The sequence below is a fragment of the Bombyx mori genome, chromosome 25, assembly GCF_030269925.1.
Source record: "Bombyx mori chromosome 25, ASM3026992v2".
Taxonomy (NCBI): domain Eukaryota; kingdom Metazoa; phylum Arthropoda; class Insecta; order Lepidoptera; family Bombycidae; genus Bombyx; species Bombyx mori.
Window position 1 is genome coordinate 13,918,020 of NC_085131.1, and position 12,250 is coordinate 13,930,269.

At 37.1% G+C, this 12,250-nt stretch overlaps 1 non-coding gene across 1 annotated transcript; it reads right to left on the reverse strand.

Moving 5' to 3' along the window:
- Positions 1 to 639: 639 nt before the first annotated feature.
- On the reverse strand, positions 640 to 750 carry LOC119630613 (U6 spliceosomal RNA). The gene has a single exon (XR_005246337.1). It is a non-coding gene; the product is annotated as a U6 spliceosomal RNA (small nuclear RNA).
- Positions 751 to 12,250: the final 11,500 nt, after the last annotated feature.

Sequence of the window (12,250 nt, forward strand, 5' to 3'; positions counted from 1 at the left end):
ATTATACATAAGATTCTAGGATTCGTTGTTATGTACATTGTATTTATAAATAAAAGATGATGATTTTTTTAAATAACACATTATGTATTTGAGTAAATTATGCAGACGTTATGAAACATTTAACTCTCGCGGTTTTGGAAGTCTTCTCTTTCTCTCTCTTTGGAAGTCTTCTTCTTTTTCTTCACCTTATCCCACTAGATGGGGTCGACACAGCTAATTTGTCTCTACAATTCTCTTCTATCAGCCGTCATCTCAACACTCACTCCTCAATCTCACATACCGTCATTCACACACTCCATCCATGTCTTCTTCGGTCGACCTCTTCCCCCTGTACCTTGCACTACCATTTCCATACATCTCCTAGTCACATGCGTCTGATAGATAGTGAAGAAGTGATGATTTCTTATGGGAGGGGAAGCCATTTCGTTACGTAACGCGCTAAGGCGCCAGTCTTTCTGGCTTCCCTTTCTCTCACTCATACGGCAGCGGTACTCAGAACATACATATATGTAACTCCTATTTTTTTTATTGCCCTCGTAGGCAGACGAGCACAAGGCCGACCTGATGGTGAGTGGTTGCCGTCGCCCATGGACTTCAGCAATGCCAGGGACAGAGCCAAGCTGCTGCCTACCGCTTAAAAAAAATTTGGAACGCTTCACGATTTTGCATGTCATCCTTGCGCAAGGGCCATGCTAATCTTCTCTGTATCGTTGAAAGTTTAGTAGATGTACCTACTGCCGAAGCAAATACAAATATTTATATATCTTTTTCGATTTATGTTACAATTTTCCTTACATTTTCATATTAATCTACAAAAAGTTTAAATAATTACTAAGCTTTTCTCAAGTTAAACAATTTCAATATTAAATAGTTCAACTTTGATTAGTTTAAATTATCACTTCTGTCAGGCATCCCGAGACGCACGCGTTTTTTATGTTAAAAACCTGTTTTTATACTTAATTTGAAAACATACAGATATTATAAGTGTCTTTTATTAGCTAGTAGTTCTATTACAAGAATTTAGCAAAAGAGAGCTTTAGCAGTTTTAGTAAAATTAGGTTTTACTGCGACTTCACCATTGCAAAAAAATATCAATATGAGCCTAATCTGCAATTGATATACGACCTTTAATACTACTCGGTAAAGGTTAATCTCATTTGTGTCAATATTATCTCTCTCTCAGTGGAAGTGTAGCCGATATTTCGACACAAAACTCAGATAATAGGGTCCCTATCTATAAAGTTGTCTTGTTAACGTACTTTATTTAGTGTAATCGTGTACGATTTTTTTAAAAGGTCGTCTAAAACGACGAATTTTTGTCTGGAAGGATCGCTTTAAGTTGTAAACTGAAGTGAGCTTTAAACAGCAAGGTACAAGTTCTCTATCGTTTATCTGTAATAGCAAACATAGCAATGCTTGATTAGGCCCTTAGCACTGTTGATTTTCATGAGTGACAATGACCATCCACAAAGACATCAAGTGATCAATAAAAATAAAAAAAACAAAATGTGTGCAATTCACACGTGGTAGAAGTGAAACCTTCCAAAATTAAAATACAATTATCCTAAACGTCTTAAGTATATGTAAAATTTTGTCATTAGTAATAATTGTAAGGTAGCGCCCTCTGTGAATTGATATTTTAATTTCACGTATAATCCTAAATTAAAATTCACTACAAGAGCTTTCATACACACGTTAGTATTAAAAAATCTCACAGATGGCGCTGTATTAAATAGTATGTATATTTCTGTCTCATTCTTTGCTGGCTTCATCCTACACATTTTTGTATTTGTGTCTCTTACCTGTCGTTTTTTCCGTTGCATCCGGTTTGAAATCACAACGATTCTAAAGAAGTTTTCACTTCAAAAATTGTCCTCTTAATTTCCTCTCTCTCGCTCGCTCGCTCGTCTAGTAGTCCGAAACAATAATATTCATAGATTATTGAAGTTTGAATACTGTAAACTTTATCTCGAAAGAATTAAGACTGAAATGTCATACCTTGATGAAGGCATTAGAAGGCGAAGTATTCAATATTTTTTTATTGCTTAGATAGGTGGATGAGCTCATAGCCCACCTGGTGTTAAGTGGTTACTGGAGCCCATAGACATCCACAGCGTAAATGCGCCACCCACTTTGACATATAAGTTCTAAGGTCTCAAGTATAGTTAGGTACTATATAACATTTTTATTGGTGGTAGGACTTCTTGTGAGTCAGCACGGGTAGGTACCACCGCCCTGCCTATTTTTGCCGTGAAGCAATAATGCGTTTCGGTTTGAAGGGTGGGGCAGCCGTTGTAGCTATACTGAGATCTTAGAAATCGTATCTCAAGGCGGGTGGCGGCATTTACGTTGTAGATGTCATAGACATCTCCGGTAACTCCGGTAACCACTTAACACCAGGTGGGCCGTGAGCTCGTCCTCCCATCTAAGCAATCTATACTAATATTATAAAGAGGAAAGATTTGTTTGTTTGTTTGTTTCGAATAGGCTCCGAAACTACTGGACCGATTTGAAAAATTCTTTTTCCATTAGAAGCCGACATTGTCCCTGATGAACATAGGCTACTTTTTTTAATTTTATTTTTATTTTATTTTTTTTGGTTTCATGTGTGTTTTAATGTTTCCGAAGCGAAGCGAGTGCGGGTCGCTAGTAAAAAATAAATATATTCATATAGTCTTATCAGTGCTTAACAATGTTAAGCACGTGAGCTGTAAAAACACATAGGGCCAAACTACTCTACTTATATGGACGATATATTTTTCCACTGTATATTCTTTAAAAGCGTCTGTGCCTTAAACCAACGGTCCACAACGCAGACTAACATTTATTTAAGACTTCATTTATATTCAATAGAATTGCAAATAACTAAACAGGTAACTAACAAATCTAATACGTTTTTTTTCAAAGAGACTATCTCATGAAATCTTCAGATTCTTTATACATTTATTTTATCCTCTGGCACTAGTATTTTATTTTGTACAAAGGGATTCAATATTTATGATCATTTGTAAATCTAGAGCTACCTGAATGAATATTATTAGTATTATTATTTATTGCATAAGTGATGGCGTTGGGTGAATAAACTTATAGTCTATCTGGTGATTAGTGGTTAATCCCATAACAACGCGGAAGCCGCCATCCACGTATAATAATATGTGCGTGTTTTTTTTTAAGGGATTTTATGACCTGGTAACTAAGACCTTTAAGTCAAGTCTTATTTTAATTTATATTCTTATTTTTATGAAAAATGCTAATATGGAGTGAATAGAAATGAAATGGAATGAGGCTGATTAATTTGAGACATTAACCAACTGGGATGAAATTAAATCAAATGAGATGAGATGACATAGCATCAAATATAATCTCAGTAAAATGGTGGTCATTTACTGAGTTTTTTTTCAGTGGACTTTTTGGAGGATCCCGAGAAGTGACGTCCAGCAGTTTTGTTTCATTTTTCCACATTTGTGCACTTTCACATATACGAAACAGATAATAAACCACCGTTATAACACATTTAAACCGTCAAATAGTCCGTATATGTGGTATAAGTCTCAGTGTTACAGTGTAAAAAAATTCTCAGCCTTCCAACTGAAACGCAGTACTTCTTCGAGATGAAAACGAGCATGGTTATAGTACCAAGTCGGTTTTTAAAACCGCTTACCACCAGTAATTATTGAAGATTACAATATTTACTGGCAATAGATTGAAATAGAAACTTTTATCTCACAGACAGAACATGCTGTAGTCCAACTTGAGTTTCATCAATAATCATGTAACTTATATCTAATCCAAACCACAATAATATTTATTTATTTGTATTTCTTCTGAAATAGCTGATTGTAAGTCTCTAATGAAATGAAAGAAAAAATCTAATGAAAGGTTTAGTTTTGTGTCACTCATTATATATTACGAGCTAATATTTTGAACGTCATTATTTAATTTTCCATCAATAAATTGTTTCAAAAGAACTATTAAGGATTCCCGAAACCGGCAGTTTACTGAGAAAACAATCACGATCAAACGATTTTCTTCTCACATCTAAATAACACATTTACTAAAAAAAAATCCCCTAAATAGAGAAGATATTTTTACGTTACTTTTCTTGGTCGACCAACGGCCCGAACATTTTTAGGACCAAATAAGTATACCTTTTCGACAAGCAAGGTTTATTGAATTAATTATCGGCGCGAGTCACCCGAGACTTACAATTAGGCAATCGATACCACCGCTCCATCTAAATTCAAACCAAAAACAGTCCAGTCTTACATTACTTCAATCTTATCCAGTCGTTTATACTCATTATTCCGAAGGCATATTAACATGCAAATGAGCCGACTAGAATGTCTATAGAGAATTCTAACGACTTTATTATAAACACTACCCGACTCTTTATTACTATTCATTATATGTATATTATTATTTAGCGATTCACGGTCGCAACATAAGTTTGGAATATATTTAACGACAAATATTTTTGGTAATGAAGTTCAATCAAGTGTAATATTTCACTGTTCAATCTACGTCGTGGCAGACGTTAGAGAGTGGTATATCATGGTAATAGGTTGTTTACTAGCCATCATTGGTTGACAAACAAAGCGCTTAACGGTACAGTCGCCTGCGCTATGTACAATGTTAAAAATCATAAATAGGCTGTCAATTATGAACCCTTTTGTCTAAAAGTCCATAGTGATATCAGCTTAAAGTCATCGTGGCTTAATGGATAAGACGTCCGGTCCATTCGTGTTGAGCGATGCACCGGTATTCGAATCTCAGGCGGGTACCAATATTTCTAATGAAATACGTACTTAACAAATGTTCACGATTGACTTCCACGGGGAAGACATAACATCGTGTAGGTAATAAAAATCAAACCCGTAAAATTATAATTTGCGTAATTACTGGTGTTAGGACCTCTTGTGAGTCTGCGCGGGTAGGTACCACCACCCTGCCTATTTCTGCCGTGAAGTAGTAATGCGTTTCGGTTTGAAGCGTGGGGCAGCCGTTGTAACTATATGTCTATGGGCTCTAGTAACCACTTAACACCAGGTGTGCAATGAGCTCGTTCACCCATCTATGCGATAAATAAAAAGGTTTCCGAACTCTGTAAAAACTAAAAAGTAAAAAGTAAAAACCGCCATCCCCTGGAGACGTGAGGTGGATGTTAAATCAAGTTGCAACAATTATTTAAATCAATGTAAAAAATGGAGGATGGTACTAACTCGTATTGGCACCGAGCACGCTCTACTATTTATTAGCAATGGAATAGGAATTAAGATTAGGTTGAAAAATAAAGTGAGGACATTTCAGTCATGATCAAAAAACATGCCTCGTTAGCTGTCATAGCTTATAGTTTTTTTTCCTACCTAAGCTGACAGCATTGAGAGGCTATTTCAGCGTAACCTAACTAGTAGATGAGCTCCCTAGCAAGAGCAATGCTTCGTAGAAACTACCACCGGATCGGAAACGCGACTCACTGAGAAGATCCGGCGAGAAACTCAGTGGGCAAGCTTATAGTACTTTAGGACATACATATAGAATAGGAACAAGGACTCATCCTGATGTTGTTATCTATGAGACCAGAAGCCCTGCAAAACAAAACGAGTTTTTTTACACATTTTGCCCTTCATTAATCAGTTTTAATTCCGTTAATGGCTGTTTTCCTGATAATTTGTCGCCCCATTAACCATTGCCCGAACTTTTAGTTACTATTGATTCACACTGTAACTCGAAAAATATTGGCGTAAATTTAAGTGGGTATTATGATTAGTGCTATGTACGTAATCTGGTGTTAACTGATAGACTGCTCCATAGATACCACAACTGTACTGTCGTCGTCAACCTTGCATTGCTAGGCGAAGTTAGATGGAACTAACTCTTCACGCCATAGGCCAATAGGCCGGATAGTTGCACTTATCTATATTTATATTAACTTATAAAACAAGCTTATTTTTACTGGTGGTAGGACCTCTTGTGAGTCCGCGCGGGTAGGTACCATCGCCCTGCCTATTTTCTGCCGTGAAGCAATAATGCATTTCGGTTTGAAGGGTGGGGCAGCCGAGACCTTAGAACTTAGGTATATCTCAAGGTGGGTGGCGCATTTACATTGTAGATGTCCATAACCACTCCAGTAACCAGTGGGCTCCAGTAACTACTTAACAACAGGTGGGCTGTGAGCTCGTCCAACCACCTAAGCAATAAAAAAAAGGCCGGATAGTTGCACTTATCTATATATATATGAGCTTATAAAACAAGCAAAATAACGTTATAAATGACTTCATTTTGCGAGTTTTAGTTCTCTTTTAGTCTTACCTATAAAGATTAAATGGTAGGCATGATATTATCACGAATCAGTGCGAACTCTTAGTACGCGCCGCGACCAGTAAACTCGATTAAAACACGATTACATTATCAACCGCAAAACATTTAACAATGGTAGAGACCGCCAAATAATGGACATCATAAATATGAATTGAAAATAACCACGGAACAAAACAGCGAATCCGGTAGTTAATGCAATAGTCAAATGTGCCTTGTAATTCGGTGCTATGGTTTCGACTATATGATGATGTGGTCGCGGTCCCTTTGGTTGGTTTCCACTTTGTGGTACATGTGTGTGACTCGCAATTGTAGAGAGAGAGAGAGAGAGAGAGTATTCTTTAATGTACACAAAAAAAACAAATAAACGGTGCGATACATTAAATACAAAAAAGTACAATTGACGGTCTTATCGCTAACAGCGATCTCTTCCAGACAACCATAAGGTGGACAAGAATCATTTGGAAACGAACTATGCGCGGTGTACCAAACCAGTGAAATATATATAGATATATGTACACATACACACACATACATACATTTACAATTGTATTGTTAGTGTTCAAGATCAAAACGGTACAAAGACTTAATATCTTTAAAAACTCTGGCAGTCCCTTTACTTATGAATTTTGTGCTTTTAAAGAACGATCATATTCACACATACGCAAGTTCCGCGATCGATCTGAATAAAGAAGGTTGAAACCTTAATGGTAATGTATGTTTCACCCTTAACCCCAGTGATTTCTTAGCTGCTGAAATAGATGGGATGCTGACACCTTCCGTGTAAATATACAAATCAGTATCCAGCTATAAATAATATACAATCAATGTTATAATCTTGAACAATTTACTTAAAGTAGGAAAACACTATTACAGTTTTTTTTTATGATTGAAGGATTACTGTTATTACTTACTGGATTTTTACTGGAGGTAGGACCTCTTGTGAGTCCGCGCGGGTAGGTATCGCCGCCCTGCCTAATGCGTTTCGGTTTTAAGGGTGGGGCAGCCGTTGTAACTATACTGAGACCTTAGAACTCATATCTCAAGGTGGTTGGTGGCAGTTACGTTGTAGATGTCTATGCGCTTCGGTAACCACTTAATATCAGGTGACCGTGAGCTAGTCCACCTACCTAAGCATTAAAAAAATTACTAGTAGCCTAAAGGCCCTTCCAGTTTCATCAGGCTAAGTGACTATTACATTTATAACCACCCGTGACTACACTTTTAAGTAAGTGCACACTTAAACAATCAATTAAACCTAAAACTAAGTTTTCATGACTGGTCTTGAACTGTCTATTATTTTCAGATTACCTTAAGGTTACAAAGTATAATAATGTTTACCGCGTTGTACAATATACATTCAACTGCAAGTTTCAAAATCTCATTAACCAGAAGAACTCACAAAGAAAATTTTTAATTTACGTTACCTTATCAAAAGAATAACTTATAAAGCACACAATAGGGCTTGATGATAACGTTACGATTCAAATAAACGCGATATTTTGCGGGCCCGTCGTAAAGCACACGCGCCTGAGAGTCGAGTCAGCAAACGTTCGAGTGCATTTATAGCTTACGATACGATAAGACGTAACAATACTTCCCTAATTTGTTATTATTATCTTCCAGTTTTGTTTACTTATTAAAAATTTAAGTATGATTTACGCAACAGATTTACGTTGCAGTCGACAAGTAGCATGGTAGAGAGGGCATATTTTATTAACTTTAAATAAGCCTTTTAATGACATTTAGATTGAAAATGTATTCAAAAGCTATATATACGAATTTCTTTTATTGCTTAGATGGGTGGTCCAGCTCAAAGCCCACCTGATGTTAAGTGGTTACTGGAGCCCATAGACATCTACAACGTAAATGCGCCACCGACCTTGAGATATAAGTTCTAAGGTCTCAGTATAGTTACGACGGCTGTCCCACCCTTCAAACCGAAACGCATTACTGCTTCACGGCAGAAATAGGCAGGGTGGTGGTACCTACCCGCGCGGACTCACAAGATGTCCTACGGCCAGTAAAAGAGTAATCCAGACTGATTAATTCTAACGTGGTTTGTTGGTAGAATAATAAACTGTATTTTAGTTCAAAATATAATAAAACTACAGAATAAATAAATAAAGAAAACTACTATAATGACTAAAGAAATTACATTATCTTTCAAAGTTTTCTAAATTTATTTTAAAAATGATTTTTTAGTTTAAAACGCTTCAGCAATCAAATTAAATTCATTAGTATTATAAAATACCATCCACTTTATTAGTATTCTACTACTACTACATTTTCGACACGATAATCGTACGATACAAATTATTGAAAATCGTAAATTCTAAATTTGACTCATTGCGGAGATTTACAGCTTCAGCCCAAAGTAGCTTCATTCTTTTATTGACGTTAAACGGAGCGCGAGTGACAGATAAAGAAAGATTATTATGAAGTGTGTTACGTGATTGTACGTATGTTATAGTCTAAGAGTCTACGAACCAAAGTCTAGTTTTAAAAAAAAACTACATAAAATATTTATATTCAACTATTCTGTACTTAAACACACTAATTTCAGATTGTCTCCACACAATATGGTATGGCCTTTTAACATACGGACATAAAATACTGGTTTATGTATACACTGTATCTGGTTTTTGGAAAACTAATTTTACAGCCGACAACCTATTTTACAGCCGAGATGTCTAGGTTCAATTCCCAGTTGAAGACGGTATATGTGCAAAGCAGATTAGGGATTCAAGGTTTCCTGGTTCGGTATTCGTAACATAGGAGAATATTTTGCTTTGGAACGCTGAATGTGGAGCGTAAGTTAGTATTTCTGATATGTTAGCTCGGAAAACAATTTATTATATTACAAATAAAAATCGTTTTCGCTTAGGATACACTTAGACCGATTCAAGGCCATGTTTTTAAGAATTAAATACAAAGTTAAGTGAAAAAAATTATTGATGTGATTAAAATTTTATATTCCAGCTCTCGTACTATTTATTATAAATATGTATTTAAATTTTGGAAAGGATTTTACCTCGCATTAACACTGGAAGTTGAGAGGTGATTTTGCTTATAAATATAAATTGATAGGACGATTTACAAAAGCGTACTACTACATACTAGCTGTATATTTTTAGAGTTCCGCATACCTCGCTTTTGTTAATGTCCTTTGATCCATTGGTTAGAGCGTTGACTAAAACCATGCCACGGTCCAAGTTTCATTTTATTTGTTTTGTTGGTTTTTTTTCGTACTTCATGCATACTCGAGTTATATAGAGCTAGGCGCTGGTGTTCGGGATAAATAAAAAAATTTGCCATAGTACAAATTAAAACTGTATTAACACTTAGAACACTGAACGTTCACTTTAAAATTCTTAAATCACTTCCTCCGCTTCGCCCCAGGTGATTCCTCCGCTGTTTCCTTGTTCGCTTCGAGTAGATCCGATTACTAACTGACTTAGTGACATCTCTGCAACGCTTTTATAGTCAATACGACATCCCTAGATTAATCGAGAACATTCTGGGCAAGTCGAATAGCTTCGATGTGTGTTTCCGCTATCAATAGATGGCGTTGTACTTCTCGAACGTTCTCCATTTTACTAGTTCCTTTGATATACGTTTCTGCTATTCTGCGATAGATGTCGTTGCTCTTATCGGCGTAATAATACGGAGTTATTGTAATATCAAAGATGGTAGAACGGATAGTAGAGCAACAGTGTATTTTAGTCGGTTCAACTCCAGCATGCTCCCAGTACCACACCACCAACGCGTAGCCCGGTGTTTTCTTCCGGACCCTTAAAGAACTATAACACGAGACAAACTTCTAGCTACCATAGAGACCATTGAAAGAATGTTTATTTGTATAATTATTTTTATGTACATACGAGACCCGAGTACTGCTACAAGCGAATTGACTACAATGTTAGGCCTGTTCCCATTATTTGAAAGTTACTTACTATTTTAATGTAATCGTGACATTAATTATGTCCTTTTGGAGGAATCGACAAAGGAAAGATCTTTCACTAAGGTGGTGAAATTGCTCGGTGGGCCGAAACAGTTTGAAAATGTTGATAGCGCGATTCAGACATCTGTCATATGTCTTTTGCTCTATGACACCTACCGCTACATCCTGTACTAGACAGCAGTATGGGGGTTATGGCGTTTGAGATCACGTGCGGGCTTAGAAATATTTAACGGAGCCGTTATAAAAGGTGCCCACGTATCGTGTTACCCACACGTCTCTCATCTGTCTGATTTGCCGCAGCCTCCCAAAGAACGTCAAAATCGTGCTCGTAACAAAATAAATGTAGTGGCAATCAATTTCAGAATATCAATTCTAAACAAAAAAGTAGAGGCACCATATAAAATAGACCAACAGACAAACTTTTTTTCATCAACGACCTTTTTATCATCGCACCACCCGCCATCGGAGCAGAGTTCATCCATATTATCTGGAACCGCTGCGTTCATCGACAGTGCGTTTCCAAAGATCTTTTTTACCACGTACCATCCGGCTTTGGAATGAACTCCACTCCACGGTATTTTCCGAGCGCTATGACATGTCCTTCTTCAAACGAGGCTTGCGGAGAGTAATTAATGGTAGGCAGCGGCTTGGCTCTGCTCCTGGTATTATTGACCTCCATGAGTGACGGTGACCACTTACCATCAGGTGGGCCGTATGCTCGTCTGCCTACAAAGGCAATAAAAAAAACTTACAATTTAGGATATTATGTGTTGTGAAAAAAGCATTCTTACCCTTTTAATAGGAACGCATAAATGCTTCGTGAAATTAATAAACATGATGACGCAAGCAAACTCTTCTATTTAAGAAGAAATGGTTTCTTAAAGTGCTGCTCAACTAATAGAGGTGACCGTTAATACATAAAAGCTGTCTTTATCTATCGCCAAGCGAAACACCTATTCTGTTGAACTGCAAGCTTAATTTATAGAAAATAAAACTATTGTTACGCCGGTAAGAATAACGCCATCTATTGTCAGATAGCGGGAACTACGACTAGAGATGTGTGGAATATTCTCGATGATTCTAGGGATGTGGTATCGGCTATAAAAGCGTTGCAGAGATGGCACGCAGTCAGTCAGTAATCGGAACTACTCGAAGCGAAACAGCGAACGGATCACCTGAAGCGAAGCGGAACAAGCGAATTGAGAATTCTAAAGTGTTTGTTGAGTGTTTTAAAGTGTTTGTGACGTGTTTAAGTGTTTTAAGTGTTGAATACAGCTTTTAGTTGTACTTTGGTCAAATTTTTATTTATCCCGAACCCTCAGCGCGTAACATTATAACTTTATCATCGAAACCGTTCGAGCAGCGAAGTCAGAAAAAATAGCACAGCTGCCTTAGAATTTAAGCTCCGGCATAGTTCTCTTTGAAGGCAAGCCGTCTTAGCCAAGCCGCAGACTTCGAAATCGTGGGACGGCTTAGTGGTTGAATCGGGCAGGAGTCAGATAAAAACAATTTGGGCTACTGTAGCTCATAAACTTGGCAGGACAACTTTAGGGCTCTCGTTTTCACAATAATTTTTGATAATTTAGATACGAATAGCGACAATCCTGTCCTTGGTCAACAGTATAAGTCGTCGTGGCCTAAAGGATAAGACGTCCGTTGCATTCGTATCTAGCGATGCACCGGTGTTCGAATCCCGCAGGCGGGTACCAATTTTTGTAATGAAATACGTACTTGATAAATGTTCACAATTGACTTCCACCGTGAAGGAATAACATCATGTAATAAAAATCAAAAACCTGCAAAATTATAATTTGCGTAATTACTGGTGGTAGGACCTCTTGTGAGTCTGCACGGGTAGGTACCACCGCCCCGCCTACTTCTGCCGTGAAACATTAATGCGTTTCGGTTTGAAGGGTGGGGCAGCCGTTGTGACTATACTGAGACCTTAGAACTTATATCTCAAGGTGGGTT